The following is a 26702-nucleotide window of genomic DNA, read 5'->3' as shown; positions in this document are numbered from 1 at the left end:
CCGATCTCTGACATTTTTACTAGTTTTTGATTCGATAAAACTTTTAGGTTTTTGTTCGCTTTCTAACCATTCCTTTCGATAAATAGAAGTGCGGTGGCGACTCGACTTGTATGGTTTACCTTGGATTTGGTCAATATCTCTAATGGTAACGAATACCCCGCTACAGAAAAGTGGCGACTCTGCTGGGGACATTTGCCTAGTGGGTTATGCCTACTTTTCATTTTTTTTGTATTGTATTGTATATTATTTTGTGATATATTTTTGTGCAATTTGGGATTACTGTATTGTATGTAATGATTGAATTGCTTGAATATTAATTCCTTGTATGCTTGGTGATCTTTGTGAGATGAGTTCTATACCCAAACTCGAGTGCACTTAGGATAGGAGAATGGCATAGTCTTGTTGACTTGTGTGGAGTTATTCCTTAGCAAGTTGACTTGCAAGTCCATTCACTTGGTGGAGGTCGTGTTGGGATCAATAATGTCACACAAGTAGTTGTGGTTAGACATTACTCTTTCCAATATAGACCTTAGAAGCCAAGGACCTTAGTTTACCAAGCCCATCTTGGCCTATTCATAGGATGTAGTGTGAAAGTCGTTCAAGTGTAAGATTTGATACGATTGTTACGCGATACTACACTCATAAGAGTCTCTCTTGAGAATATTTTTGGAATACGAGTAGTCGTTTATCCGATAATATCCGAAAGATGGGATGATGACTATGGGAACCTCTTGTAGAACATGTTTGGCAGGTTTAACCCTAGTATACTCCCTTTGGGTGGTTCTTAACCGAGACTCCATGCTCGTGACTTGCAACAAACCCTTGATTCATGGTTGATCCGTTCTTGTATCCTTAATATCAATGGACCTTGGGTGTTGATAAGGTGTAAGCCATAATCCACCAAAATGGATGATTGATATTAAGGATGACATGATCCATCCCATGACCTTTGTTTGCTGTGCTTTGCTTGATCCTTGAGTGTGATTGTTGCATTCATGCACCCATTTGCATCCATATCATCAATAATAAGAAAATTTTCAAGGAACTTAAGAGGTCTATTTGCAAATTTTCAGACATGGAAAGACAAAGAAGGAATACGAAGAAGTACAGTTTCAGACAACCCGACTTGAAAGAGCTAAGTGTCGCAACCTAAAAATTGCGAAACGAAACAACCGGCGGAAAAAAGAAGAAACAGAAGAGTCGCCACCGTTCGTTATTTATCCTAAAGGAGGGAAAGGAAACGATCGAAGAAAACCTAAAGAGAAAGGAAAAGACAAGGTCTCGCAACCAAATCTTGGGTTCGGGAGTCGATTATGCGAAGGGAAGGTATTAGCATCCCTACACATCCATAGTACTCTACGGGATCCACTCTTGTTGTTCTCGTCTAAAGGATGTGTGTTTATCTAAGGTACTATTTACTAAAAGAGGGGTCAAAATAAAATGACTCGCACGGATGTCGCGTCCACTGCATACATATCTCATCTGAACATGAGAATTAGAGTCTTCGTAGTTCGGCTACCTATGGGCTAAGATAAGTGTGCTCGCTAAGACATCGCGACTTATGCCTACGTATCTCATATGGAATGAGAATCAGAGTAAAACGTAGTTCAGCTAACTACGGGAACAAGTGTCTCGATTGCAACTAGGGCAAGAGAAAGGGAAGGTCTCGATCGCAACGAGGGTGAGAGAAAAGAATCGCAGCAAGGGCGAAAGCGAACAAGGAGTAGTTGTTAGTCGTCAGTCAAAAACTCGGCAAGACATCGCATCTCATGCCTACGTATCTCATCTGAACATGAGAATCAGAGTTGTCGTAGTTCGACTAACTAGGGGTTAAGGATTGGCATCTGAACATGGACTTCCAAAAGAGGACACCAGCTGTGTCAAAAGAGAGTGGGCAATGTGTTCACGTCCTAGCAGTAGGTGTCGCAGCTCACTGAATCGAGTCTTAGGTAGTTACCTCTTTGCGATAGAACATACTGACATGCCACAAGATCGGAGACGCACGGAAGGTCTAAAAGTGGGGAAGCTCCGTCCTAGAGTTGTCATGAAATGTGGACCTATGTGTTAGGATTTACAAATGGGAACATCTACCTAATGTTAGCATGCAAAGAATAAGGGAATTCTACATATGTTATCATACAAAGGGTTCTACCTAATGGGTGCTACCTAAACGAAACAAGAGTCGACGGATGAAGCAAGGAAAGGAACCACGGTTAAAGGGTAGATGGCGATGCCTGAGGCAATCGAATTACAGGTAGATGGCGATGCATGAAGCAATCGACTTACAAGAGAAATGGCGATGCCTGAGGCAATCGACTTACAAAAGGATGGATGAATACGTGCTGGTTCTGTTAAGTTTTGAAAATGATTACTCGACGTTGGATCGAGGTTTTGATCTTGTTTTTGAAATGGTTATCGGATGTTCGTTTTAATTCTTGTATTAACAGATGAATAAAGAATGAAAGAATAAGTATTATAGACTTCACGGGAGAGGGGTTCATTTGTTATGAATGGGGATGGTTCATGGCAATCAAACAATAAGAATATATGCCTCATACATCATACAAGTAGGCAACAGTTATCAATCAAACAGATAAGATAAGCAAACATGTATATAATCAAATCAAATGATCAAAGAATGGAATAATGAAGCATTAGAGAATGCATGTGAAGTATAAACATGTTAAACAATCAAACAATAGTATGCATGGATGAAAGAAATAGGTATAAGAGATAACAGATGAATCAGACAGATGAAACTATGCACACAAAGGATCACTGAATAATTTAATCGGGAATTGAAGTAAGGACCAAATAAAATCAAGATGAAAGGCCTCTAATACATGGCATATGAGATGAACAAGGGAGGATCAAAAGATCTCTTCAATTGCCTTAAGCAATCCCTAAGTCAAACATCAATTATAGAAAAGTCAACTGAAAAGTCAAGTCAACTTAAAAAATATGAAATAAATAGCAAATTAATCAAGAAAATTATAAAAAATTAAACTAAGTTAGGTGGGGTCAGGACATCATCATCCCCCAAAAATATTTAAAAATAATGTGAATTAGTGTATAAATTAATTGAAATAAAACAGAAGTCAAATGAAAAGTCAACCAAACAAACTAGGTCAAAAATAAATCCAAAATAAACTAAAAATGAGAAATAAAATTCCAAGAAAAGGTCAGGTTGACCATGAGACATTGGTCAACCCTCATCCCAAAAATCAGAACCTAAAAATAATTTTAAGTCATGAAAATAAAATCAAGAAATAAATGTGTATTAAAATGATCCACTTGAAATAAATAATTGAAATAAAATATTAACATTAAAATAAATATGAAAATAAAAATTAAATAAAATTAAATAAAACATTAAGAAATGTGGAAAATATTTTTGGTATTTTTATGAATAAATAAAATATTTTTGTTAATTAAAAACAAAACAGAAAAATAAAATAAGAATTAAAAATGGAAATGAAAATAAAGTGGTGTAATAGTGATGGGCCAGGCGTATGGGGTGCGGATAGCGTACAGGGGAAAAGCCCAGTCCAAACAATAATCAGGCGTGACATAAATAATGTACGTTTTATTACAAATATTCATGTGACTTGTGCATCAATTGGCCAAGTGGAGTTTAAGTACTACAAGACAAAACACGGCCTGGATGGACATGACAAAAATAGTGGCTTAAACATGAAGAAAAATGGACAGCAGCGTGGCCACATGCACACGGCTACAACATAAAACAATATCACAAACTCAAACTTAATAGCAATGCCTCATGTTGAGGGCTTTATAAGCATGCATAGCATAACATTAACATGGAAAATCATCATGAAACAAGCATGGCAATGGTATGAAAAAAACAGTAATGAACAAGGTAAGCATGGTATGAGCAAAGCCATAATCATGGGAATGGATTGAAAAGCTTACCTAGTGGATGTAAGGTCCACTGCCTCTTGGTATTGGAGAGGATGGAAGGAAGAATGTGTTGTTTCAATGCTTCAATGCTTTAACTTGAGAAATAAAAACAGCCTTCAATGCTTTCCTTGCTTGCCTTGCTCGAAAGTAACAGCCTCCTCCTTCAGATTAGGGTTTCAATGCTTTAAATATGTAGGGTTTAAAGTGTCTAATGGGCTGAAATGTTTGGTCTTGGTTATGTGCACTATGATACAAAAGGTGAGGTGGTGAAAGCAAGTTCTTGTTTTGGCAAAACTTAAGTTGGTGTAAACAAAAGTACATGGCCAAATAAGGAAAAACAACACATGTGCTGGTTTTATGGTCTGGCTGCAGCATGACATGGTTTGGAAATAAGTTCAAGAGGGTGACTTTATGACTATGTATCTTGATGAGTATATGACCAAATGGCAAGGCAATGCAAACAGTAGGAAGAGTGCACGAAGCTTAACATATTTCATGTTGGGCACAAGTTGAAATGATAAGTGGAAAGAGGTGAAAAATGGCCATAAAATCGTGTCTCATCATCTGCAAAATGGCTGGGCCAGTTTGGCCTAACATGCTGCCTAGAAATTTAGTTCATGATGCCAACTTTAGATGAGTGCATCTCTCAAACCAATGATCCAAATGGGATGATTCCAAAAGGAGGTGAAATAGGACATGGAAAGGTACAATTGTTATGAAGAAAGTATTTTCAAAAGATGCCTTGAAGTGCAAGAAATCTGGCCAAGAAGTCTTGACAAATTTTGAAGATTTTGGACTTAGAAAATTTTCTAAGTGTCCTAAAATAGTGTCTCACTTTGACCAAGGATAACTTTCTCAATATTGACCCAAATAGAGAAAACTTTATATCTCTAGAAAGCTTGGAACAAGAGGAACAACTTTCATGTTGGAGCAATTTTTAAATAGAGCTTGCATCTTGATGGAAAATGGGCTTAAATTTAGTGCAACAATCATGAAAACTTGCCCTAAATGGAAAGTCAACCATTTCCAAATTAGGTAACTTCTTCAATTCCTGATTAAATGATGAATCCATGATCCAACCTTGATAAAATTTCACATCTAGGCTCCCTTAGGCATGGATTTTGAGATTCCACTCTCAAAATGTCAGGAGTTGACTTTTCTGGTCCCACAGTTGACTTTTCCCAAACTATCTGATTCCCGATTCCATTGATCAATTGAAGCACCTCTGGCTCAAATGAAGAGCTGATTTTTTGTATGTAGACCCTTGTGGACATATGGAGGGCCATGGAAAATAGTTTCACCCAAAGAATCAGAAATAAACTGATTTTATACCAAACCCTAGTTTTAGGGCTGTAAGACCCCAATTTTGGGCCCTAAGATCCCTCATGGCCCATATCATTCATATCATAACCTCAAGGATCAATGCATGCCTTTGCTTTCCTCTTAGTGGATAGATTGCCTTGTGGGTTGTTTCTTGATCACCAAGCATACTTTGCATTTGTATATCTTTGCTTTCATATGTTTATCATTCAAAAAGTACAAAAATATTGTCAGTCTAATCTTTTTGCTTGCAGTTGAAGCAGTCATCAGCAATTAGGTCAAAATCAGTCATTGATCAGTCAAAGCAATGGATGATGGCCATTCTTGTGGAATTTGGGCATCATGATGAATAAGCAAGAGTTCATACAACTTGAGACATCATTTGAAGTCAAGTTCTCAAGGAATTAGGGTTTGGAAATCATCAGAAGTGGTCCAGTCACTCAAAACCCTAGAAAAGTCAAACTTGGTCAACTGTTGATTTAATCAGAGATTTGATGGATAGAATTGATCTGAAGGAGCTCCTTCATGCTTGTATAAGCCTCATCTATCATGTCCAACCTCATCATGGAAGAAAATCAAGTCAAATCAGAAAATTTTCCAGAAATAGAAAGTGGACCTGTAATTTCAACTGCCAAAAATGGAAACTTCTTGATCTTAAACTTACATCATGATACAAGCTTCAAATGAATTTTTGCCCAACATGAAAGTTGAAGATCTTGTCTTCCCATTTTCAAAAAGTCCAAGAACTCTCAAATCCCATGTGTGGTTGTCAAGATATGATCAAATCATTTTCACCAAATTTTGAACTTCAACAAGCCATATCTCTCAAACCATAAGGCCAAATTTGGTGGGGTTTTTTCCTACAAACCACATTTTTCATCCTCTTTCCAAAAATATAAATTTCATGACCTAAAACCTTACCATTCAAAATGGCATTTTTGGACCTTTTTCATTTAAATTCAAAGTTTGACCAAACTTTGACTTTTTGAGTTTTTGACTTTTTCTTGATTTGGTCATTTGGGAAGTGTTTCATATCACATTTGAAACTTGCCTCAAGTCCTAATTCATGGTCATACCACCATTACACCACCATTTGGTATTAAAATGCAAAAACTTGGAAATAAGCAAATAACCTCATTTGAGCAAATCAAGTACAGCAGCTCTGCAGCACACATAAGACAGCAATTAGCAAGGCCACTAGCAGCCTGTACCCAGCCCAAACGTGCAGCATACACCCTCCCATACTCACTTTTATGCCAATTAGCAAAAATGCAAATCATTCCATTAGAGCTAAACCAATTTATCATTCCTTAAACCAACCTAAAACAGACCATATAAAGTCTTTTTTCTGACATTGGCCAACCCTAGAAGCGGCAGCCACAGACCAAATACACATCACCTTCACATTTTGCATTTTGGCATTTTGGGAATTGTTTCTGCACCAACACTAAAAACCCTTGAACAATCTTCATTGTTCCTTCACTTGGACACGATTTGGGAGCATTTTTGGACTTCATTTCCCAACTGAAACCACATTATCAAGCTCTGTTTTCTTCAAGTCATTTCAATGGCAGCTCGCAAGTTACTCATTTCCAAGCAAGTTTGAGCTGAAGCACCTTCATCATCCATCATTTAGAGCTGGAATCTTCAACTGTTCGAGCAAATACCATCAAATGATCACTGTGCCATCGAGTTCTTCAAATTAAGTAAGTTTTTCGACCCTCTCTTTTCTCTTATCCATGCTATGCCATGTGAACTCCTTAACTTGCTGATGCCAGTAGATTTTAAACCATCGAAAATGATCCATTGTGTTAAGAGAAATATGGTTTTGAAGTTTTACGCTCAAACTTGTTTTTGTGTATTTCTCTGTCATGTGCTCGAGTAAATGAATTTGGTTAGTGGATTGTGCTTGTATTTGGCTTGCTGAAGCTATTGTTGTGCATGGTGTTAACTTCTGGGCACATTTGTTCATGTCGATTTTGAGAAAAATGATGCTGTTTGCTGTTGTTGCTTAAACATAACCTTGTCCAGAATTTGCTCATGATCTTGTTGGGATTGTATGCTGTATGAGAAACCTAGTATTGCATGAAAACCCATAAAATTCAAAGTTGATTGACTGCTGTTTATGTGCTATTGTGTGATCTGTTTGTTTCGAGTGTTAGTTGATGATTATGAGCATGAGGTGATGATGTTTGTTGCTGCTGTTATTTGAACTAAACACCATGTCCAGAAAATCCATGTGAAATATGTTGGTTTATTTGTTTGTTTGCTGTGTGAATGATGATGATTATTGTATGCTGGTCGAATGTTGTATGAACTTGGAAATGCCATGCTGTTGTTCTATGCTGCATGAGTATTACATTTGTGTTATCATGTTGGTTTGCGTGATTTTGTCGGAGGTTTGTTGGCCATGATAATTGTTTGAAGATGAGCATGTGCCCTGCTAGTAGAAACCCTAAGGTCTGCATGAGAATCCAGAAATTGTGAAGTTCATTGGCTGGTTGTTGCTTGTATTTGTATGAGCATATTGTTATTGCTGTGATGATTTGTATGCTGTAACTGATAATGAATGCTTGCTGCTGTTCAAACCTGACCATTGCCCAAAAAACCATTTGATTTATGCTGAATGCTGTTGTTTGTTGGCTGTGTGAGCATCACCATGAAAACCATGTTGCATTTTTTAAAACCCTCATTGATTTGTCAAGGCTATGCTGTTGGGTGGTGTGGTCGAATCATGTTGTTTAATGTTTGTTGATACCATGAAGATAATACCATGCTGTTGTTTATTTGGTTTGGTTGATAAATAATGATGAATGTGTGATTGGTGATGAACCATGTTGCTGTTGCTGCCAATGCCATGATTGGTTTGTTGCTGTCCATTTGATGTTATTTTGATAGATTACATGAGAAACAATACTGAGCTGCCATGCTATATGTACCTTGCTGCAGTTTAAAACATTATGAACATGCTTAGAAAGTTCGCATGAACCATGTTGAATGCTGTTGATTGCCTGCTGCTACACATTGCCAAATGCTTGCTACTTTGTGCTGTTGTTTGTTTTGCTTTGTTTGGTCGAATGAACATGATGATGAATGAATTATACTGCTGTCCAAACTTTTACCCTGCACCAGGATTCCTCATGTTTGTTGTTAGATTGTTGTGTATGATGAGCTTGCATGAAGAGCCTTACTACTACCATGCCGTGTGTTTGATTCAATTCGAATGTTGATTGCTTAATGTTGGATGAACTTTGAATGCTGAAACCCTGCTGTTGTATGCTTGGTCGGATTATGTCGCCTGATGTTGTCTAGCTACAATGATGAATGCTGTTATGCTATGCTACATTGCTGCTGTTTTGTTTGGTTCGATGATGATGCTGTTTGCCAAGCCATGCTGTCTGCTTGATGTTGTTTGTCCATGATCGTTGCTTAACATGCCATGATTATTTGTTGATGATGCTTGATGATGATGATGAATACCACTGCTGCATATGCCCTGCTGATGAAAAACTTCGAAATTGCTCATAAAATCTACATGTTTTTGTGCTAGCTGTATTTGGCCGTGGGTGTTTGATTGTTGCATAATGGTTATGATACATGTTGCTGTTCATTTGTTGTTGTTCTGGTTGATTGATTAAGACTGAATGATGAGCCATTGCTGTTGTTTGTTTTGTTTTGGATCAATACCATGAGCCATGCTGCATAAACCCTAAGGGTTTTGACCTTGAAACACAATTGGTTGTTTTGATAGAATTTCCTGCGTGTGTACTGTTTTATTGCCAGCCAACCAATCACAACATTTTATTCTGTTTGCCAAAACGCTGTAGTTTTAATTAGTGACTTCACTATTTACACAATTGCCATCGGTTGACTTGGTTTGACCCCATTCTCCATGCCATTTGTTCATATTTCATCCAAATGTTCATCAACTTCCACAATTCATTTTAAATTCATTTTAACTCCGAAAATTGTGAGATTTTTTGCATTTAACTCATGAATGTGTCTAGTATTTTATGGTGAATTTTAATTAATTTTTCATGTTCTGGATTTTAAATGATAAATGATTTCCCAACATGTATGCCAAAATGATACATTGTGCCATTCTTATTGTGAAATTGTCATATTGCATCCAATGAGTTTGAAATTTTTTGTAGTGAAACTAGACACATTGATCTTCATTTCCATATAGAGTTTGTGCATTTATCATTTGTGGGTTGAGAGTTATGATTTTCTGAAGTTATGTGTTACATTTGGTGCTATACCATGATCATGCATTTTCATATTTTTTGTTCACATGCTTCCTCTTATCCAATTGACCCCAAATTTTGCATGAACCATCCTTCATATGTCTAGTTTGTGTATGAATTTTCTTGGAATTAATCATGCTGTTTTCCATTTAATTGAGAATTTTCTTCCATACTTGGTCATTTGTTGACTTTTTGTGCTATGCCTTGCCAAATCTTTTGTGAAATTCTCAAATCTTATTGTATGACCATGAAATTTCATATGTGATAACTAGACTCTTTGAGCTTTGCATTGGTGTTAATCTCATTCATTTCTCTTCTGTTTTCAAATTGATATGATTTTTTGAAGTTGACCCATGCTTGTTGACTTTCACCATGCTTACTTGAATTTGGTTTAACTTCATGATTTTTGTTGACTGCCTTCCTCTCATCCAAATGCATTGAAATTTGACATGCTAGCCATGTTAGATGTTAGGATTGAGTGTGATTTATTTCATGATTTTTTGAAAATGTTTGAGTTGACTTTTGAATGAAGTCTTTGCTGTTGACTTTTGTATGCTTCTCTTGCCATGCTTTGCATCCTTTTGCATATGAAATGACCATGATGCATGATTTTATTATGAATTCAATTGAGAATGCTTCTTGAATGTTTAAACTTGGTTTGGGTGGACTTTTTCCTTGCTGCCTTGACTTTTTCTTTCATCTTTGACCCTAGGCTAGTCCTAGTGGTCTTCTAAGCTTATGTTGAGTTCATCTGTTTCAGGTTGAGCACCAATGCCCCAAAGACCTTTCAATTTTGATTGAGTTGGTTTGTTTATCATGTGCTAACACTTGTTTTGTAGGGTGACTCATATGCTTGAGTCTTTGTGCCTTGCACAATTGGTCCCTCTGTTGGTTGACTTTTGGTTCATTTCTCTTTGTTTTAATTGTTGAACTGTTTACTAATTGGTTTGACTTTTTTCAGGTACTTTAGTTGCCTAAGTTCTTTGAACTTGCTTGCTTTGCTTTTTAGCATTTGCTTTGAGGTATAATTACTTCTTCTTCATGTAGTCTGGAGACCCGGTCTGTTATTTGACCGGGCAAACTGTCTGAAGTCCTCCTTAAGAGGCAATGCCTGTGTTTGCTTATATTTGTCCTAAGCAGGAAAAGTCCTTCAAGTAAGGCAATTGGTGGAAGGTAGGGATAAGCAATCTATCCCCCACTATTCAGTGTGTCCTCTCTTTGCTCCCATTACATGGTTGAAGCAATGAGATAGATACCCAAGATCTAATCGAGTCAATAATGTGGAGAGAGTTCCTACTTTCTGAACTCCCACACTTTCTTTGATGCTCTCTCTGATCTGAGATAGAAGCAATGAGGCACACCCCTCATCTCCTTTTCATCTGCTTCACCTGAGCCCCTCAATGGCCAGGTTAAGAGCGATCTTTACCCATTACAGTGGACTTTCAAAGTCAAACCCTCTTGTGTGAGCCCCCCATTGTTTGGCTATAGAGTGTGCTGTTTGATATTCATTGACTGATTGATTGCTCCATATGCACTTGCTTGCTTGTATGCTATGCATTTATCATCATCATCAATTGCCATTAATGCATGATCATCTCATTTGCTTTTTGTGATGCTATCATTGTTGTTTGCCCATTGAGGACAATTGTAAGTCCATTGCTTTGGCATTTGCTCCTGTGATATGGAAAGATAGAGTGTAAGACCTCTTTGGTCACTCATATCTTCTGTTTATCTGTTTGTATGTGAGGATACAGTTATAAGTCCCTGTAAGTTGGCATCTGTTGTCCTGTGATCATAATTTGATCTGTTTGGTTTGTATGTGAGGTTGCAGTTATAAGTCCCTGTAAGTTGGCGTCTGCTTTCCTGTGATCATAATTTGTTTCATCTGTTTATGTGAGGTTGCAACTGTAAGTCCCAGCAAGTTGGCATTTGCATTCCTGTGATCATATTGTTGCTTTTGTTCTTGTATGTGAGGATCCACTGTAAGTCCCTGCAACGTGGCATTGGTATTCCTATGAGCATATTTGTGGAGTTAACCTAAGTCCAGACAGATTGGCAGTTGACTTCCATGTTTCATCTTTGTTTTCTTTTGAGGAGATTAGTGTAAGTCCATTGAGTGGCATCTGATATCCATTTATGTTTTAGGAGACTGGTGTAAATCCATCTATTGGTATCCGGTATCCGCTTTTTATTTCTTTGCCTGTGGAGATTAGTGTAAGACCATTGAGTGGCCTCTGATATCCCGTTTTGTTTTAGGAGATTGGTATAAGACCAGTGATTGGCATCCGATATCCGTTTTTGCTTGCTTTGCTTGTTTGTTATTATTAATTGCTATTCCAAAGGACACACTTGAATCATCTCCCATATGATTTCAAGAAGTGAACCTTCTAAGAAGTTTACTATCCATCCTTATCCATTCATCATTCATTATGTCCTAAACCTTTTCACACTTTGATTTCAAACTTGACATAAGTGTCGTGCAAACATCTTCATGTTTTCTAACTAAAAACCTGGACTCAAGTCCTTGACCTTTTTTCAAACTTCATTGTCATAATACTTCTTTGAATCAATCTTAATCATACTTTGACTTCACTTTCATAATCACAATCAATTAACTTCACTCATTCACTTGTTTTGGCTCTGTCCATTGTTAATCTTTTCACATTAGCCATAGGCTTCAATTATCTTTGTGGTTGATGTAAATCTTGCCTATCCTTAGTGAGTCGACAGTAAGACTTCCGTACTTCAAACAGGGCTAACCCCTCTAGTACGTCGAAGCTATCCTCGCATGGTGGATGTTGTTTTTGGTCGAGTGTTCTCCCATTGATAATGAAAAGCCTCAGTGCTTGTGTTTAAAACTGAATCCACCAACTTTTGGAAATCTTTTAGCCGAACTACGGCGTTCTGATCCTTACCTTTGATGGAAGGTACGTAGGCAACGGGTTCATCCGTTCGAACCCAATAAATAATAAAATGTATATTCTTTTCTCACCATCCCAATCATGTTTGCACAATGTTTATGTCATACAAATAACAATCTTTTACAACAAGTGTGAAAAGGGCTCCCTAGGAGTACCTAGGACGTAGTGGGTGCCTAACACCTTCCCATTGCGTAATTTACCCCTTACCCAGAATCTCTGATCTTTTTATTAGTTTTCTACGTGTAAAACTTCTTAGGCTTTTGTTCGCTTTTTAGCCAGTCCTTTGGATAAATAAAAGTGCGGTGGCGACTCGAAAATTTTCAATGTATCTCTTAGCTTATGGTTTAATCGATAGATCATATAGCGACGAATACACCGTCACAAGGGCAAAAATGATCAAGAACTGATTGCACTGACTGCCAATGGATCTTTCCGAGATAACTGTGGATCTTCATATGACAAGATGCCTCTATAATCATGACATGAATGAGCCCCTCTACTTCCAACCAAACATTGCTTGTTGTAGATAGCTATGAAACTCTAATTTCTAATTAAATGCAGATGCACACTCTAAGAGCTATGAATCTTCCACTAATGAACTGAGAACCATAATAAGACACTTGGACCCCCTTGAGACCCTTGAGACTTGTATACTTGTAGAATGAAGTCCAAATCTCAATTTTGCTTTGTGTGGGCTCCTTCTGTTAAGGAGCGATCAATCAAACCCTGATTTTCCATGTCACTGATGCAGTATGCAATGAGTATGACCTAGTATGATGCTAATGAAGTGTGAAACAAAATCCCATGCTTCCATGAAAAATGAAGGGTAAATTTTGGGGTATTACAGCTGCCCCTATTCAATCAACTGGAGACCCGAAAGGAAGATAGCAACGGCTTTCGCACATTCGAGGTATCAAGGGGTTGAATACAATAAAAGCCCAAAAATTTACACTGAAGTGAAAAATGAAGTAACAATGCCTGTCAGAATCGGCAAAGAGGCGGTCTAAAAAAAAGAATCCGTCTGGTACGGTGAGAGTCGGTCCGAACACCATAAAAGAATGTTAGCTTGAATACCAAAATAAATGGTAACACAGGAATCTTGATTTGAGCATCAACAAAGAATCCGTCTGGTACGGTGAGAGTCGGTCTGAACACTAGAAAAGAATGTTAACTTGGATACCAAAATAAATGGTAACACAGAAATAATCATGGCCTGAATGCCGCTCATCAGTCTGAATACTGGAAATGACTCCGATCTGAACATCGGAAGATACTGGATTATCAAACATCGGTCTGAACACCAGGAAACTGGCCTGAATGTCACTTCGCTCTGAATACCGGAAAAACTGGCCTGAATGCCACTTCGGTCTGAATACCGGAAAAAACTGGCCTGAATGCCATAAGTTGCGTCGACCTGAACGTCGGAAACTTCTTCGATCTGAACATCGGAAAAAAACTGGCCTGAATGCCACTTTGGTCTGAACATCGGAAACTGGCCTGAATGCCACAAGTTGCATCGACCTGAACGTCGGAAACTTCTTCGATCTAAACATCGGAAAATTGGCCTGAATGCCACTTCGGTCTGGATACCGGAAAACTGGCCTGAATGCCACAAGTTGCATCGACCTGAACGTCGAAAACTTCTTCGATCAGAACATCGGAAAATTGGTCTGAATGCCACTTCGGTCTGAATACCGGAAAACTGGCCTGAATGCCACTTCGGTATGAATACCGGAAAACTGGCCTGAATGCCACTTCGATCTGATTACCGGAAAATTGGCCTGAATGCTACTTCAGTCTGAATACCAGAAACTTTCATGCCTGCCAGCATCAGCAAAAATATGGAAAATGATAATTGAGGCGGCACGTGGGCCAACAACCCCTGCTGGGAATAATAGAGGATAAGTAATGAACAACCTTCAGTCTGAGTATTGGAAACAAGCTTCTGGTTTATCACTTGGGATACCAAGAATGTTTTATACTTCACATGCGTATGTTTGAATTTTTCAATGGCGTAATGCTCCATGAAAATGGAAATGCTACGCGATTTGGGAGGATGCAATGCAATATGATTCTACATGCAGGGATGCGAAATGATAGGTTGGAGAGAACGCCAAGTCGAGGCAAGGAATTCTGCTGGGGAAATGATCACAATCTTCTGGACCCTGGCAATGCTGTTGGAGATACACATCACAATGAACTCTGTGGGGAAATGAGCAGCCGCGCGGTGTTCTGGCAATAACAAAAATACCGAGACTCTGACTGGGGAGAGAATGGCACTGAAAGCTTGCTGCTAAGGAAAGCGACAGTGGTTCAGGCAACCATAATCTGCGAGAGAGACGACTCAGCAGGGGAAGCAAACACCGATACGGTACCGAGATTCTGCTTCAAGGAAAGAGACCACGGATCTGGCGTCGAGATCATCGATCTGGCATCGAACTCTGAAGAGCAGCCGCTTCTGCTGGAAAGATACAGTCTGGCACTGTCAACTCCGCTGGGGATATACAGTCTGGCACTGTCAACTCTACTGGGGAGTGTATAGTCTGAAACACCTGCTTGGGGAAGTACAGTAGTGATAAGCTGCTGGGGATTGAAGAATCCAATGCTGGGACCAACTCTACAGGGATAAGATACCAAAGTACCAACTGTTGAGGAAAAACATTCGCAATCATCTGCTGGGGACCTTAAGGAAATGCCCCGAGTGTACCTGTTTTGAATAGACGATCCAGAGTACTTAAAATTTACAGCAACTTTAAATGTTTATTAAGCATGTACCTGTAAAGCTCTTATGTTTCATGATGCAATGTTTATCAAAAATTCGGACGTCATTTTTGCAAACAAAACAGTAAAATGAAAAATGAACACAGAGATATACTGGATATCATGATTTTATTGATTGAATGGCCTCTGAATAGGCATTTACATTAGAAAGCAATCCCTGGAAAGAGGTAATTGCACAAAAGATAAAAACAGGAATTAATCTAATGGCAATGTGAAATGGATTTCTATCGGGTTCCAATTCTGCTATAACTCGCTCTTCTTCAAGATTCTCCAGATGATTAGCTTTCTGAAAAAGTGATTGGACTGTTTCCTATCCTTCGAAAGTTTCCAGTTATCGACACGAAATGAGATTCAGAACTACTTAGAACACAGTAATTCGCTTAATCCCTAACTTTTGCCTGGATCGCCCTATCGGGTTTTCAATTCACCGGGATACCCATTTTTGCCTAAGTTTCCTTTTCAGGTTTTCAACTTATCAGGTGCAGAATCTTTTCATTTTTTATCCCTAACTTTTCCCGAACCTTTTTTTCATTTTCTCGGTTCGCCGGGATGCCCATTTTTTTGCATGGACTATTCTTTTTATTGTCCAGCGGGTCTATTTTATGCGAAGTAGTTTTTAACTGCGTCTGAGTTCACAGGGGAAGTGAAGTCTTCACCATCCATAGTTGCAAGCATTAAGGCTCCACCATCAAAGATCTTGGTGACAATATATGGTTCATCATAGTTAGGATTCCACTTGCCCCTGTGATCTGTCTGAGGAGGAAGGATCCTTTTCAACACCAAATCTCCAACTTGGAAACACCGAGGATGCACTTTCTGATCAAAGGCTCTTTTCATCCGACTTTGATACAACTGCCCATGACAAATGGCTGCCATTCGCTTCTCTTCGATAAGACTCAACTCGTTGAACCTTGTTCGAATCCATTCAGCTTCGTCTAACTTGACATCCAACAGGACTCTTAGAGAAAGAATCTCCACTTCAACAGGTAGGACTGCCTCCATACCATACACAAGGGAGTAAGGGGTTGCCCCGGTCGACGTACGTACTGAAGTGCGGTACCCATGCAAGGCGAAGGGTAGCATGTCATGCCAATCTCTATACGTAACGACCATCTTCTGCACAATCTTCTTTATGTTCTTATTTGCTGCCTCAACACCACCGTTCATCTTAGGATGATAAGGGGAAGAATTGTGATGCTGAATGTTGAAGTTCTGACACAACTCCTTCATCATTTTGTTATTGAGATTAGAACCATTGTTAGTAATGATTCTTTTGGGAACCCCATAACGACAAATGATTTCTTTCTTAATGAACCGGACAACCACATGTCTGGTGACCTTTGCAAATGACGCTGCTTCGACCCACTTGGTGAAATAGTCGATGGCAACAAGGATGAAGCGACGCCCATTGGAAGTAGTCGGCTCAATCTTTCCAATCATATCAATGCCCCACATGGCAAACGACCACGGCGAAGACATCACATTCAGAGGATTTGGCGGCACATGCACCTTATCAGCATAAATCTGGCAATTATGACACTTCCGAGTATATCTGAAACAATCAGATTCCATGGTCATCCAGTAATAACCCGCTCTCAACAATTTCTTAGCCATTGCATGTCCGCCGGCATGAGTACCGAAGGAGCCTTCATGAACTTCCTGCATTAACATGTCCGCTTCGTGCCTATCCACGCATCTAAGCAGAACCATGTCGAAGTTCCTCTTATACAGCACATCGTCTTTGTTCAAGAAGAAACTGCCTGCCAATCTTCTCAAAGTCTTTCTGTCATTGTTGGATGCCCCTGCAGGGTACTCTTGATTCTTCAGAAAGAACCTGATGTCGTGGTACCAGGGCTTGTCATCAACTACCAGTTCAGCAGCAAACACATACGCGGCCTTATCAAGGCGCATAACATCGATCATGGGAGCATGGTTCCACCGAATCACCTTGATCATGGAGGATAGAGTGGCAAGAGCGTCTGTCATCTGGTTCTCATCACGAGGTATATGATACAGCTTTACTGTTGTGAAGAAAGTCAACAATCTTCTCGTGTAATCTCTATAGGGGACCAGATTAGGCTGGAGAGTATTCCAATCGCCATTCACTTGATTGATCACAAGAGCTGAATCTCTAAAGATGTCCAGAGTCTTGATTCTCAAATCAATGGCTTGCTCAATACCCAGGATACAGGCTTCATACTCAGCTTCATTATTGGTGCACTCGAAAGTCAGGCGAGCAGTGAAAGGCTTGTGGGCACCTTTCAGAGTGGTAATGACAGCACCAATTCCACTTCCTTTGGCATTGACGGCCCCATCAAACATTAAAGTCCATTTTTCATCTGGATTTGGTCCCTCCTCAACAACTGGCTCTTCACAGTCTTTCATCCTGAGGAACATGATGTCTTCATCCGGGAAATCAAACTTCATCGGCTCATAATCATCAATCGGTTGCTGAGCAAGATAGTCTGACAAAATACTTCCTTTGATGGCTTTCTGGGATGTATACTGGATTTCGTACTCAGTCAGTACCATTTGCCAACGAGCAACCCTTCCGGTGAGAGCTGGCTTCTCAAATATATACTTGACTGGATCCATTTTGGAGATCAGTAAGGTTGTGTGAGTCAGCATGTATTGTCTCAATCACTTAGCAGCCCATACAAGTGCACAATATGTCTTTTCAAGCATTGAGTATCTCGACTCGCAATCTGTGAATTTTTTACTCAGGTAGTAGATGGCATGTTCTTTCCTACCTGTCTCGTCATGTTGACCGAGAACACAACCCATGGAATTGTCAAGTACTGTCAAGTACATAATCAGCGGTCTCCCTGGGACTGGAGGCATAAGGATAGGAGGATTCTGCAAATATTCTTTTATTTTCTCGAAAGCCCTTTGGCAATCATCATTCCACCTGATAGCCTGATCTTTTCTTAACAATTTGAATATTTGCTCACACGTCGCTGTTAGGTGAGAGATGAACCTTGCAATGTAGTTCAACCTTCCTAAGAAACCACGAATTTGTTTCTCTGTTCTTGGCTCAGGCATTTCCTGTATCACTTTCACTTTGTCAGGATCCACCTCAATCCCTTTTTCGCTAACAATAAAACCCAACAGTTTTCCAGATCTCACCCCGAAAGTACACTTGTTCGGATTAAGCCTCAGCTTGAATTTCCTCAAACGCTCAAACAATTTCTGTAGATTCACCAAATGTCCTTCTTCTGTCTGAGATTTGGCAATCATATCATCAACATAAACCTCGATTTCATGATGAATCATATCATGGAAAAGAGTCACCATAGTTCGTTGATATGTTTCCCCAGCATTTTTCAGACCAAACGACATCACCTTGTAGCAGAAGGTGCCCCATGGGGTTATGAAAGTTGTCTTCTCCATGTCTTCTGGTGCCATATTAATTTGATTATAGCCAGAAAAGCCATCCATGAAGGAGAATACCGAGAACTGAGCCGTGTTATCCACCAAAACGTCGATGTGAGGTAATGGGAAATCATCTTTAGGACTAGCTCTGTTCAGATCCCGGTAGTCAACACACATCCGTACCTTTCCATCCTTCTTAGGTACGGGAACGATGTTTGCAACCCATGGCGGATAATTGGTAATTGCTAGAAACCCTGCATCCAACTGCTTTTGCACTTCTTCCTTTATCTTGACAGCCATCTCTGGTCTTGTTCTTCTGAGCTTCTGCTTGACCGGAGGACAATCCTCTTTGAGAGGCAAACGGTGTACCACAATGTCTGTGTCTAGCTTTGGCATGTCCTGATAAGACCAAGCGAAGACGTCAACATACTCTTGCAGCAATTCAATCAACCCCTTCTTCATATTATCTTCCAAAGCAGCCCTTATCTTGATTTCTCTCTTGACGTCCTCGGTGCCAAGATTAATCACTTCAACAGACTCTTGATGCGGTTGAATAACCCTTTCCTCTTGTTTTAACAGCCTGGCAAGTTCTTCAGGGAGTTCACAGTCTTCATCACCCTCTTCTTCAGCTTGAAAGATGGGATTTTCAAAGTCGAAGCGAGCCATAGAAGAAACGTTATCAATAGGAACCGGTGACGTGCATCTGCATGAGTGATGGTATGTGCTTATGAGTGTGAACAATGAGTGAAAACTAAACAAAACATTGTCAAATATTTTTGTTTTTTTTTTGAAAACTGCAAAAACAGAAAGACAGTGAACAAAATATTTGAATGCAAAAAGACGTCCTTTATTTATGATAAAAAATGCAGGTACTCACATAGATGAGCCCTACAATGAGTCATTACGCCCTGGGCGGAACGTAAGACTTGGACATGCACAAATGAACCAAGAAAAATACTCTTCAAGAAGAGTGACTTGGATAATCTCTTCAGAAGACCAATTGTTGATGATTTCACCCAGAACCCTCGGACACACCCAGTTGTCTATGTCGCAATCACTATCCCCCTCTTCTTCGTTGATTGCAGAGATCTGGCCATACTGAATGATGCCAGTGCTGGAGAACGTAATCGTCCCCTGACGAGTCTGAGGCGTTGAAGTTGTAGAAGTCAGAGCTGGATGATACCCAATCCCAAACTTGTCTTCTTTCATCGGTAAATCCAACAGACGTCCCCAACCGGGAGCAACGCCTGAATTTACCACGGCCCGTGCCTGCTTGAAGAACGAGATAGAGGCACCTGCTTTAATCTCTTCCACCGGAGCTGCGTCCCTGATCTGAACTGCCTCAAAGGCCTGGCACAGGGTCTCATGGATCTCACCTTCTACCTCTACATATTTGAATGTAGACAGGTTACTGACCAGAATGTCCTCCTCGCCACAAACAGTGATAATTCTTCCATTGACTGGGAACTTGATCTTCTGATGTAAAGTTGAGGAGACTGCCCCAGCATTTTGGATCCAAGGACGACCCAACAAGCAGCTATACGAAGGACTGATATCCATCACATAGAAGACGGTGTTGAAGGTTTGTGATCCAATCTGAATTGGCAATTCTACCTCTCCAAACACCGACCTCTTAGAACCATCGGAGGCTCTCACAACGAGATAGGAAGGCTTCAAGACCAAACCTTCTACTTCTAACCTTGACAGGGCTCTCTTGAGTAGCACATTGAGAGAGGAACCTGTATCCACCAGAACATGAGATAACACTGTGTCTTTGCATTCCATCGAGATGTGCAAAGCCTTGTTATGATTGCGTCCAGCTGGTGTCAAGTCAGAATCAGTAAAACCCAACCCGTTGCTTGCATGAACATTTGCAACGATCCCTTCTAGTTGGTTTACTGAGATCTCCTGAGGCACATATGCAACATTTAGGACTTTCAGCAGTGCCTCCCTATGTGCCTCCGAACACAACAGAAGCGAGAGAATAGATATCTTAGACTGCGTCTGAATCAGCTGATCAACTACCTTGTAGTCTCTTTTCTTTATGATTCTCAGGAGCTCATCCACATCCTTCGTAAAAGTAGGCTCAGAGCCAGCCTGTGGTGCAAAGGTACCCTTATTCACAACTTGTTTGCCCTTGGCTTTCACCGCGGCGTCAACACTATCAGCTTGGGTAACTGGTGGTGAGAACAGTCTACCACTCCTAGTGAATCGCTTGATTCCACCAACATATTCCACTGCGGGATCTTTTATCTCCACCTCAGATTCAGACTTCTGATTCTGCACCTCTTCTGTTTTCAATGGTTGTTCCACTCCATGATCGTGCATGTACACACTGCCCCATACTGCCACGGAATGGCCCTTTCGCTGGTGAAAGGTAAAAGACCAGGGGTCGTGATGGTCATAGTGGATGGTCGCACTGGGGGTACTGGTTGCGCTTCTGGCACACCGATCTGAGTAGTTAGGTAGAAAATTGTGATAGTGGCAACATCATAGTCATACTCAGAAATCTCATTCATTGAAACATAAACATCCGAAACATCGGAATCAAGTTCAACAGATACATCAGAATTAAACACATTGTTTGGAATATCAGCAACAACATTGGGAAAACTAAATACACAATCAACAGGATCAACATTAGTGAATTCTTCAGCAGCACCTTCAAACACCTCTTCAGCAACCCCTTCAACAGATTTTTGGGCAGATAGGTCTTCATCCTGGAGGATACCATCATCGAGCAAGGCCTGGATACCCTGCTGCAGCTTCAAACAACCTCTGCTTTGTGCAGCACAACCCAAACAACCGTTCCCACAACTGGGGAAAACATCGGCCTTCAGCAAGTATTCTTTAATCTCCAACAGCGGAGTCTCAACTTCAACACATCCTTGACGGACCTGGCTTCTTCTTCCACCATATTAACATTTGCACCACCATGCTGCGGCATGGGATTGTTGACAACATTAGGAGCCGGCGCAAAGTTAATGGCCTTTGAATCAATGAGGTCCTGAACTACATGCTTAAAAGCTTTGCAGTTCTCAATATTGTGGCCAGGTGCCCCAGAGTGGAAATTACACCTAGCGTTGGCGTCATATCCCACTGGAAGCCTGCCAACGGGAGGAGCCAGAGTGCGTAACTGCACGAGTTGTAATTGTTGAAGGCTAGGGAGCAACTGAGCGTACGACATTGGAAGAGTGTCGAAACGCCTGTCCATCATCTTTTGTCTCTGCTGGTAGGCGGGTCTGTTACTCGGTTGTTGTTGGTACTGAGTTTGTTGACGTTGTGGTTGTTGTTGTTGTTGCACTGGTGCTGCAGCCAGAATGGTCACAGTTGCAACATAAGGCTGCTGATGGTAATTCTGGAAGCTGTTCCTCCGGATACCCCTGCTCTGATATGAAGACAAAGAATTTGCATCCCCCTCTCTTCTCTTATGCCCTCCAATGAACGGCTTCTTCGCCCCTGATGATGATCCAACCCCATTCTGGATCTTACATGTCTTCAAGTAGTTCTCCACCCTTTCACCGGTTGAGACTATATCAGCAAAATTGGAGGCGTTGCAACCCACCAGACGCTCCAAGTAAGACCCCGGTAGTGTGCTCATGAACATGTTGGCAATCTCCTTCTCCAACATAGGAGGCTGAACACGGGAAGCTGTCTCTCTCCAGTGTTGAGCATATTCTCTGAAGCATTCATTGCTTTTGAGTGACAGATTCTGGAGTTGAGTTCTGTCGGGCGCCATATCCGTGTTGTACTGATATTGCTTTACAAAGGCCTCAGCCAAGTCCCTCCAGCAGCGAATATGGGCTCTGTCCAGCCTCATATACCATTCCAGGGATGCCCCAGCTAGGCTGTCCTGGAAGAAGTACATAAGCAACTTCTCATCATCGGAGTATGCAATCATCTTGCGGAAGTAGGCTTGCACATGAGTCTTTGGGCAAGAGTTGCCGTTGTATTTGTCAAACACTGGAACTCTGAATTTTGATGGCACCCTCACGCCTGGGACTAGCCCTAAGTCAGTAACATCTACCCCAGAGCATTCTGCCCCTCCACAGCCTTCAGCCTCTCCTCCAATCTCCTAAACATGGGGTCCATGTCATGGCCCATACCAAAGTCCTCCGACAGCAAGGTGAACTGATCCTCCTGATCATCATGAATGGGTTGTTGATCAGGGTTGTTACGTGGGATTGGGATAGGCCCCGGTCCACTGGGTCCATTAACCTCTCCAGCTGGAGGATCGATCACGGTCTCTGGTTGAGTAGTTGGGGGATTCCTCTGTATCATCTGTCTAAGCTCCTTCTGTCCTTAAGCCACTCCTTGAACCACATCCATGAACTGGTTCATACAGATCCTCATCTCGGAGAGTTCTTCTTGTAGGCCTTCCATTGCTCTCTGTTGATTCCTGCGGGTACCGTACCGATGAATGCCTGAATCAGCTATCCTGCTAGTGGAACACCAAACAAAATGAGAACCACTGTGGCGGTACCTGTTATGCAAGACATGCAAATGAATATGTAAATGAAATGACATGTTTATCAATCCCAAAGGGTATTCTACCCCCTTGATTCCAGTCTCACATTAGGTAAATAGTGCAAGAAGATTGAGTCATGGATAAGCTTCTGAGATCAAGATGCAATAGAGAGAAAACCTTCATACAAATAAGTTCAAAGAGAAAGGCCTTAGCCAACAGTATATCAAAAGAGGATTCCCACAACAAACCTGTTGATCATCACTACAACACAACAAGCAGAAAGAGGAACAAAAATCAAGAATCAGCCTCTTGTATGCAACCCATAGGGACTGCTCCTAACTTCAGCCAGCAGTGCCACCGTGTCAGGATGATCTGAAGATTCTATCAAACGCCGAATAAGCATATTCCTCTTGTGAATAACCCCATCCAGTTTGTTGATGTGCTCTATGTAGTAATTCCCATCATCCTCTACGAATACCTCTTCAAGTCTGGATTTCTTCAAACCTGCCAGCACCTCGAGTTCTTCAATCTGTTCTTGAGCCTTGTCGAGTTGATCTATGATGTAACCATTGGTTGAACAGGCACACAGAAGCTCGTTGTTCTTCTCTTTCAGCATAGTCTTCAACTTCTCCAACTGATCAGTCAATTGAGCCACCATCTCTTCCTCTTTTGCCTTCCGAGAAGCTAAAAATGCATCCCACTTTTCTTGCCACCCAGCTAACTTACCACGGACATCTGTTAACTGCTGCTTGACTCGCCTCAACTCAGAACTGTATGACCCCAAGGCTTTGTCAATCTTCCTGAAGAAGTCCATCTCCATAGCTAATTTCTTCTCTGTTTCCTCTAGCAATCTGACAGCCTCCCCCTTCTGATATTCTGCCTCATGGTATAGATGCATACAGTCTTGCAATTTCACACTCAACTCTGAGTTTTCAGTTTGAAGCTCCTCCATGGCTTTCTTCAATTTGTCATACTCGTCTCGATTCACCATTGTTGAATGCTTAGGAGTAGGTGGATACAAAGGTTCTTCAATACGAAACGGCAGACCAAACTCTTCAACTCTTCCCTGAAGCCAATCTTCATACCGAGGGTAAGTCCTGCAATCTCCTTTTCCAAGCACAGTCCTTCCTCTCTTGATCACCTTGAGCCAGGCCTCAGCTGCCTTATGGGATACAGTCAAATCAGATGAAGAATGGAAAAACAGAGATTCTTCCACATCCTTTTCCAAAGGCGGAGTTCTTAAAGCATATCCAAACTGTCTGACTACTAGAGAAGGATTATAGTTGATTCCTCCTCTTCTTCCTACCAACGGTATATTCGGGAAGTTCCCACAACTATGAATAATATCCGCCCGAAGCAAGTTCTGGTCTGACCACCAAGAAATATCTTTAGCTCTTATCCCCATCAGCCTCTTCGACCAACTCAACGAGTCCTTGAGATCAACGAACGCTCCTGACTTGGGTAGGTGGGAACTGAACCACTTATGAAACAAGGGTGCACAACAATTCACCAATCCTCATTTCCTATTCTCATTCCTGTGATGCACTGAATGAGAGAAATCTCCCAACAAGGTCGGCACTAGATTACCCAACACGAAGAGGCGCATTGCGTCTATGTCCACAAATTTGGCAACATTAGGGAACAGGACAATCCCGTATACGCAAAGAGCCAACACAGCATTGAAACCTCTCTGATCAACTTCTTCAAGCTTCTTCTTGGCTTCTCCCACCAAGAAATTCAAATGAAAACCACTGAGTCCTCCCTTCTGACACATATTAGCCTTCAAGATTGATTTCCCCAAATATGTGGCTGAAGCAACCATGCTGAGATCGGGCAGAAACTCGGAACTGTAGAATAGCAACTGTGACTTGATAGGAACTCTGAGAAAACTAGCAACCTCCTCCAAAGTAGGGACCAAGATATAGTTTGGGAACGTAAAACACCTTAATGGAGGGTCATAGAACTGCAGCAATGTAAAGAGAGCATCGTGTTGATCCTTGGAGAGAATTGTAACGAAGCTTAGAATCAAACCGTAATCCTTCCGGAATCCTTCTAGAGAATCATGATCCATTAACTTCATCAGCTGCTGAATGGGATCCAAACAAACCATAGGAAACTTGTAGGCGACATGTCTTTTTCTGCCAATATCCATCTTAGGAGAACCAGAAAACCCCGACTAGAATCAAGAAGAAGATATAAACCCCTACGAATAGATAAACATGTGTTAAATGATATGAATGCAAAATGATGTGATGCAATGCAGTGACATGGGAATCAGGATTGCTGTATCTGCTTGAACAATCGTCAGGTTGCACTGTCTGAAGAGAAACCCACTGAGGAATATAATACGAGATCAAAGCTCTGCTCCAGAAAACCGGGTTGGTTGAAGGTTAAGGTTTCCAGAATTTAGCCCGCCCCTCACTGGTAGGTTCTAAGAACAGAAGTTTGTCAGCTTCAGCCCTTCAGTCGAGAATAATACGTTTACTACTGAATGTTTGGCATTATTACGAGACAAAAGACCTCCACTGACTCCCCTCAACAGGACATCCTAAAGCAAGTTCCCAGCCTCGGGGTCTTCGGATTGAGCAGCGAGAATGCGCCCACCAGAGCTAACATAAACGCGTCTCGGAGGAGAGGCCTCGACTGAGTCCTCGGGAAATGGTCACCAGAGTCGACGATTTCTAAAGGAACATCTGTCGTTATGGAACACCCATAGGACAACATATATCCAAAAGAAACCTCGTCTGGATGTGGGTCTCATGAACAACTTAACGTAGCAACATGTTACACAAGCCTCATGACTATCCACTCTAAAACCTATGTGTACGCTCAAGCCTGGGTAGTGGGCTTATCTCTCATAGAACAACCCATCCCAACAAACAATCAACCCCCACAAAGCCAACAGATACAACAATGATATATACATAATGCAATAAGATAAAGCAGATAAATGCTGAAAGTAAATGACCGTACATAAGCATAAACACCCAACATACAGGAAACCTACAAAAGCTAGGAGGGACTCGCATAGCGAAACCAGGGTCCCCAACAGAGTCGCCAGCTGTCGCAACCTAAAAAATGCGAAACGAAACAACCGGCGAAAAAAAAGAAGAAACAGAAGAGTCGCCACTGTTCGTTATTTATCCCAAAGGAGGGAAAGGAAACGATCAAAGAAAACCTAAAGAGAAAGGAAAAGACAAGGTCTCGCAACCAAATCTTGGTTTCGGGAGTCGATTATGCAAAGGGAAGGTATTAGCACCCCTACGCATCCGTAGTACTCTACGGGATCCACTCTTGTTGTTCTCGTCTAAAGGGTGTGTGTTTATCTAAGGTACTATTTACTAAAAGAGGGGTCAAAAGAAAATGACTCGCACGGATGTCGCATCCACTGCATACGTATCTCATCTGAACATGAGAATCAGAGTCTTCGTAGCTCGGCTACCTATGGGCTAAGAGAAGTGTGCCCGCTAAGACATCGTGTCTTATGCCTACGTATCTCATCTGGAATGAGAATCAGAGCAAAACGTAGTTCAGCTAACTACGGGAACAAGGGTCTCGATTGCAACTAGGTCAAGAGAAAGGGAAGGTCTCATCGCAACGAGGGTGAGAGAAAAGAATCGCAGCAAGGGAGAAAGCGAACAAGGAGTAGTTGTTAGTCGTCAGTCAAAAACT

This window comes from Lathyrus oleraceus, chromosome 3, assembly GCF_024323335.1.
Source record: "Lathyrus oleraceus cultivar Zhongwan6 chromosome 3, CAAS_Psat_ZW6_1.0, whole genome shotgun sequence".
Taxonomy (NCBI): Eukaryota; Viridiplantae; Streptophyta; class Magnoliopsida; order Fabales; family Fabaceae; genus Lathyrus; species Lathyrus oleraceus.
Note: the sequence above shows the minus strand (reverse complement) of the source record.